This window comes from Enhydra lutris, unplaced genomic scaffold, assembly GCF_002288905.1.
Source record: "Enhydra lutris kenyoni isolate GAN:26980312 unplaced genomic scaffold, ASM228890v2 scaffoldscaffold3, whole genome shotgun sequence".
Lineage (NCBI taxonomy): Eukaryota > Metazoa > Chordata > Mammalia > Carnivora > Mustelidae > Enhydra > Enhydra lutris.
In genome coordinates, this window is record NW_019154087.1 from 16,303,493 (window position 1) to 16,309,492 (window position 6,000).

Here is a 6,000-nt window from a genome sequence, read left to right on the forward strand (position 1 = left end):
AAGTGTAGAAGGAACCGAGATGCCCTTCAACAGATGAATGGATAAAGAAGATGTGGTCCATACATACAATGGAATATTACTCAGTCATCAGAAAGGATGAATACTCAACATTTGCATCAACATAAATCAAATCTTTTTTTTTTTTTTTTAAAGATTTTATTTATTTATTTGTCAGAGAGAGAGAGGGAGAGAGAGCGAGCACAGGCAGACAGAATGGCAGGCAGAGGCAGAGGGAGAAGCAGGCTCCCTGCAGAGCAAGGAGCCCGATGTGGGACTCGATCCCAGGACGCTGGGATCATGACCTGAGCCAAAGGCAGCTGCTTAACCAACTGAGCCACCCAGGCGTCCCCAACATAAATCAAATCTTTAAAAAAAAGTTATCACAAGAGAAAAGTTATCACAAGAAAAAATGTGTAATTGTATGATCTGATGTATGTTAAGTAAACTTAATATGGTAATCATTTCACAGTAAAAACATATATCAAATCATTATATAAAACTGACATAGTTATATGTCAATTATGTTATTCACGGTTCTCCAGAGACAGAGTCAATAAGATAGATAGATATAGATTGATAAATACATACATATAGATATTATAAGAACAAAATAAATAAGTACGAAACTTGGGGATTCTTCTATATTGAGAGAATATATATATATACATATATATATAGAGAGAGAGAATAAAGAATTGGCTCACATGATTATAGAGGCTGTGAAGTCCCATTATCTGGATACCTAGGAGGGCTGATGGTGTAAGTCCCATTCTGAAAGCTGGCCGACTCAAGACCCAGAAAGTGTTGATTTTTCATTTTGAGTTCTGTAGGCAGGAAAAAACTGATGTTCCAACTCAGTCAGGTGGGAGGAGTTCCCTCTTACTTTCTTTCTATTCAGTTCTTCAATTGACTGGATGAAGCCCACTCATATTGGGGAAAACAGTCTACTAAGACTCTCAATTCAAATATTAATCTCACCCAGAAACAACCTCACAGACACACCAGAATAATGTCTGAACAAATGTGTGGGTACCCATGACCCAATCAACTTGACAAACAATAGTAACAAAATGAATTTCAGTAAATTGAACTACTCATTCAATAAATATTTGAGGCCCCACACTAAGTATGATGGCAGATACAAATATTATGGGCTAGGCTTAAATCTAACCGGAAATATAATACATCAATAATATATTCATGGAAAATGTTATCAAGAGGTATAAATACTGTGCCAAGGCAGACCATTTTTAAACACAGTCCACATGACAATGCCATTATTTCAAGCTTGTAGATTAGGGAGGTAGGAGTGGCATCACTTCAACTCACAGGAGAAGACAGTAGTGCTCTAGGTCTTGAATTATAGATTCAACTTGAACATGTGAATATGAAACATAAACAGAATGTCATTCTTCAGGAAGATGTGACATATATTATGTCCATAGAAAAATTTCCTCATTTGAATTTATTTAATATAACTTGGACTTGAGTTGCATAAAGAAAAACCCTAAATGGTAGGTCCTGAAAATAATGTATAAGACAACTACTAGAGGATTGTGTATGCCAGATAATAACATTTGAGTAACTTTTGATAGATAATATGTAGCCATTGAATATTTTGGGGTGGGTTAATATTGACAATGAGCTGGTATTGGATTGATAAGATTCCTAAGTAGTTAGAGGCAATGAAAATATAAAGAAATGAATGGTGAATAAAACTCTTGAAAACATAGTAGGTAGATATTGGGAGAGTGGAGCATGACTTTGAGGTTTTTAGACTGAGTAAAGCATTAGAAATGATTGTAGCAATAGAAGAAAAGGAAAACTGGAAGGATTGCTGATTTTGAAATGGAGATGCATTAAAGTTTAGATATATTAAACTTGAGGTGAAGAAAGTCATTTGACTTGAGAGGTTCATTAGGCAACTGACAACTGGACTGCGACTCAGGAAAGAGTTCCAGGTTAAATGTGTATTTAATAGACAAACACAATGTGGTGGTAGTTAAAATACATTTTTTTTAAAGATTTTATTTATTTTCTTTGACAGAGAGAGAGAGAGAACAAGTAGGCAGAGAGGTAGGCAGAGAGAGGGGGGGAAGCAGGCTCCCTGCTGAGCAGAGAGCCCTATGCGGGGCTCGATCCCAGGACCCTGAGACCATGACCTGAGCCGAAGGCAGAGGCTTAACCCACTGAGCCACCCAGGTGCCCCTAAAATACATTTTTTTTAAAGTGAGTGAATTTTATAGGAGTTATAGAAATGAGTATGGAGCTTGGGAATTCTACATTAAAAAATAAGGAGAGCCCTTGCAATAGAAAAAAATAACAAGTAATAGAAAGAAACCTACTCTATTCAATACCATGCAAAAATGAAGAGAAAATTGTTAAAATATGACCAAAGAAAATGAAAAATGTGAAAAAGAAATATTCCACAACTAGATTTTATTAATAGCAATGGTGTTGAATTTCTGATAGTGCTAATTCTAGCTAAATATTGGAGGGAAAGCAGTAAAGATAGCCTGTTTTTAAAAAATTGACAGATAAAGGACAGAATAATACTCCGAGAATGCAGCAAAGTTCTGTTGTCGGTTTTTTTCAGGAGAAAAAATTATTTGTATTCTTTATACATTTAAGTATAGTTTTTAAAAATACAAACCCCCCACGCAATTTAGAGGTAGGAAATTCAGTTACTTGAGAGAGATACAATAATTCATGAAGTGCTTGATAACTTAGCAAAACTAATATAGTCAGCAAAATATGGTATTAAAATATATTTGGATCAAACTTTATATTAAGAATCATAGGGCAAGCTCATGTAATATAAATGTTTCTTTTACTTAATTTGGGTGAAAAAAATGCAGTAAGAAAAGAGAGCAAATGAGGTCACCTAAACTCTGGTTTTGGGATGATAGTTGTATTTTGTAGCCATCAAGTAATAGCGCCTTTGATTTAGAGTGACATTGAGCCATAACATCAGGTTGTGAAAATTTAAGACGCTGGTTCAATTTCCCATCAGATGGCCCAGCCATTTATAAGTGAAAGCTCCCATATATCAGTGATAAATGTAAAAACAAAAAGTTTTGGTGGCTATAAAAAATGGTCTCAGGAATACTGGGCTTTGATAGCCATAATATCTAGTTTGATAGGCATAATATCTAGATTGTAAACTGATAAGTTGTCATTTGTCTTATGATGTCATTGATGGCTGAAATCAACTGTTGCTTATTAGTTTGTATTTAATGTTTTATTTTGTTTTCTGAAATAATGGATTGGCTCTAAGGTTCTAGTACTCATTCTAGGTGGTCATTAAATTCCCTTTCACTTTATCCACTTCATTCTCGTCCCTCCCCCATACACAAGGACTTTTTCTCTCTTTTTCATTTTGTTATGTATGTATCCTATTGTAAATTATTGTATGAATTATTACAATTCTTCTACTAAAATTAACAAATGATGTGTGTTTATTATAAACAGGAGAAATTAGCAGTGGTCTATGTATCTGCAACACTATTCGTGTAGAACCATATAACTATCATAAGCTAAATAATGTTATTTCTTATTACTGTTCTTAGTGGTTGGTTCCATGTGAAATAAAGTTCTTTTGCCTTAGGAAGATATATTGGAATATAAGATAAAATAAGTTGTTTTAGTATTTTTAATAGACACTATATTATTTATGATTCTGAGATGAGTGGAACTTGAAAAAATAGGGTTTTTATTGTTTATTATTAACTGGAATTTCTATTTCTCTAACACACAAAATTCTTCACTTACAAAAGATAGTGTCTAAGTTGACAGCAGTAGTCCTTACAAGAAATGTCAGTTTATAAAACTATCAATCATTTTAGAAAAGCAAGTATACATGGGGATTGCAGCATGAAAAAAAAATGATGCCTTAATGTTTTTCTGAAACTGTTGTAAAAGTAGGAGGTTTGATGGTGCATGAAGTATAAAGGAAAGGTTAAGAAATAGACTTGAATGGAGTATCTGAAGAGATAAGTGATAAGAATTTTTCAGACTGTAGAAATATAGATAAGTACCAGAATGGCATGACAGCTGTGAAGTGAGGTTAAGGTAACCGTTTAGGGTGCCAGTAGACATGTAATATAGGGATGAATAGAAACTATTCAATAGACAAGGAAGACATAGAATGGGCTAAGATAAACACATTATATTTGACTACTAAACTTCTAAAGGCAAACCAAATGAAAATAGTATGGATGCATCTATCATTTTCCCTTTTATTTTTTTCATTTTTCAGTGGCAGTTGCCCAGTATTGTGGTGATTGTGGAAAAGGAAAAGCTATGCAATCAGATTGCATTAAAATTAAGTTATGTTCAATGTGAAAAAAGAACGCTGCAACATAGGCTTCATTGATTATCATTTTTTGAAACATTCAGTTCTGAATTTATGATAAATTTCAACTTTATATTTAATCAAATGGTTGCAGAATAGTTGCAAATTTTCCTAAGCAAGGATTCATATCTCGTTTGTAAGCAAAGCATCTAATAGCTTCACTTTAAGAAAAAGTTTAGAAGAAATTTGGATTGTGTTTGAAAGAATGAAGAGGTTAAAAAAATACTACCAACATTACACAAAATTTTAAAAACCTGAGGGGAGATAAATTTCCAACTTGTTTTATGAAGAATGCAAAAACTTGATGAGCACTTGACAAGGACATGACAAAAAAAAAAGCAGAATATCAGACTATCTCTTGCATGAACATAGGTGCAATTCTTCTTAGCTAAGTATTAGCAAATTGAGGTTAGTCATATAAAAATGACAAGAAAACATGACCAAATGATATTTATTCCAAGCTTGCAATGTTTATTTTATAAAAGAAAGTCAATGTAATTCACCACATAGAGAGAATTAAAGAAAAAAAAAATCATAGGATTATCTCAACAGATGCAGAAGTAGCTGATGAAACTCAACAATGATTCATGATTTAAGGAAAAAAACCCTCAGCATTCTAGAAATAAAAGAAAATTTCATTAATCTGGTAAAAAGCACTTACAAAATACCTGTACTTACCATCATATCTAATGTAAAACTTTAAACCCTTTTCTCTTGTGATCAGGAAAAGAGTAATGATGTTTGCTTTGCTTTTATTCAACATTTACTGGATGTCTTAACCATGGAAATAAGACAACAAAAGAGAAATTAAAGTCATAAAGTTCAGAAGGGAAGAGAAGTGTATTGATTTGTAGAAAACATGACTATGTTACCTAGAAAACTTATTGGGAGGGATACACAATTTAGTGAATTAAGCAAAGTCAAAGGATACAAGGTCACAGGATACATTGCAGTATACCAAAATTAATTGCATTTCTATGTACTAGCAACAGAAAATTATAAAATTAAATTTAAAAGGACACCAGTTATAATATCAAAAAATAAAATATATGGACTTTTTATGCAGAAAACCATAAAGCATTGCTTATAAAAATAAAAGACCTAAAAAAAACCTAGGGATAAATGATGTTTTTGGAGTGGAATATACAATTGTTATATCTACTCTTACAATTTTATGTAATATAATCATAGTTAAAACTAACCCCAATTTTCATCTTCAGGAGATGGTATATTATGGTATGATATTATGGTATATCCATTCATTGGAATATTAATAAATAACAAAGGTAATGAACTACATGCTTCCATTGATATAAAATCCTGGAACAGATAAAACTAAAATTATTAGTAATAAAAGATTGGTGGTTACTTGGAGCAGAATAGGAGGTTGATGCATGAGGGAAGAAAGTAGGAAGATAAAAATGAGTTCCCTTGTGGAGAAAGGGGAACCCTCCTACACTATTGGTGGGAATGCAAGCTGGTGCAACCACTCTGGAAAACAGCATGGACATTCCTCAAAATGTTGAAAATAGAGCTACCCTATGACCCAGCAATTGCACTACTGGGTATTTACCCTAAAGATACAAACATAGTGATCCGAAGGGGCACGTGCACCCAAATGTTTATAGCAGCAATGTCTACAATAG

The 6,000-nt window shown here is 33.0% G+C and overlaps 1 protein-coding gene across 3 annotated transcripts in view; it reads left to right on the plus strand.

Moving 5' to 3' along the window:
- Positions 1-6,000, plus strand: part of LOC111156481 (bifunctional heparan sulfate N-deacetylase/N-sulfotransferase 4) — a 243,861-nt gene that overhangs the window by 61,880 nt on the left and 175,981 nt on the right. The window lies entirely within an intron of this gene.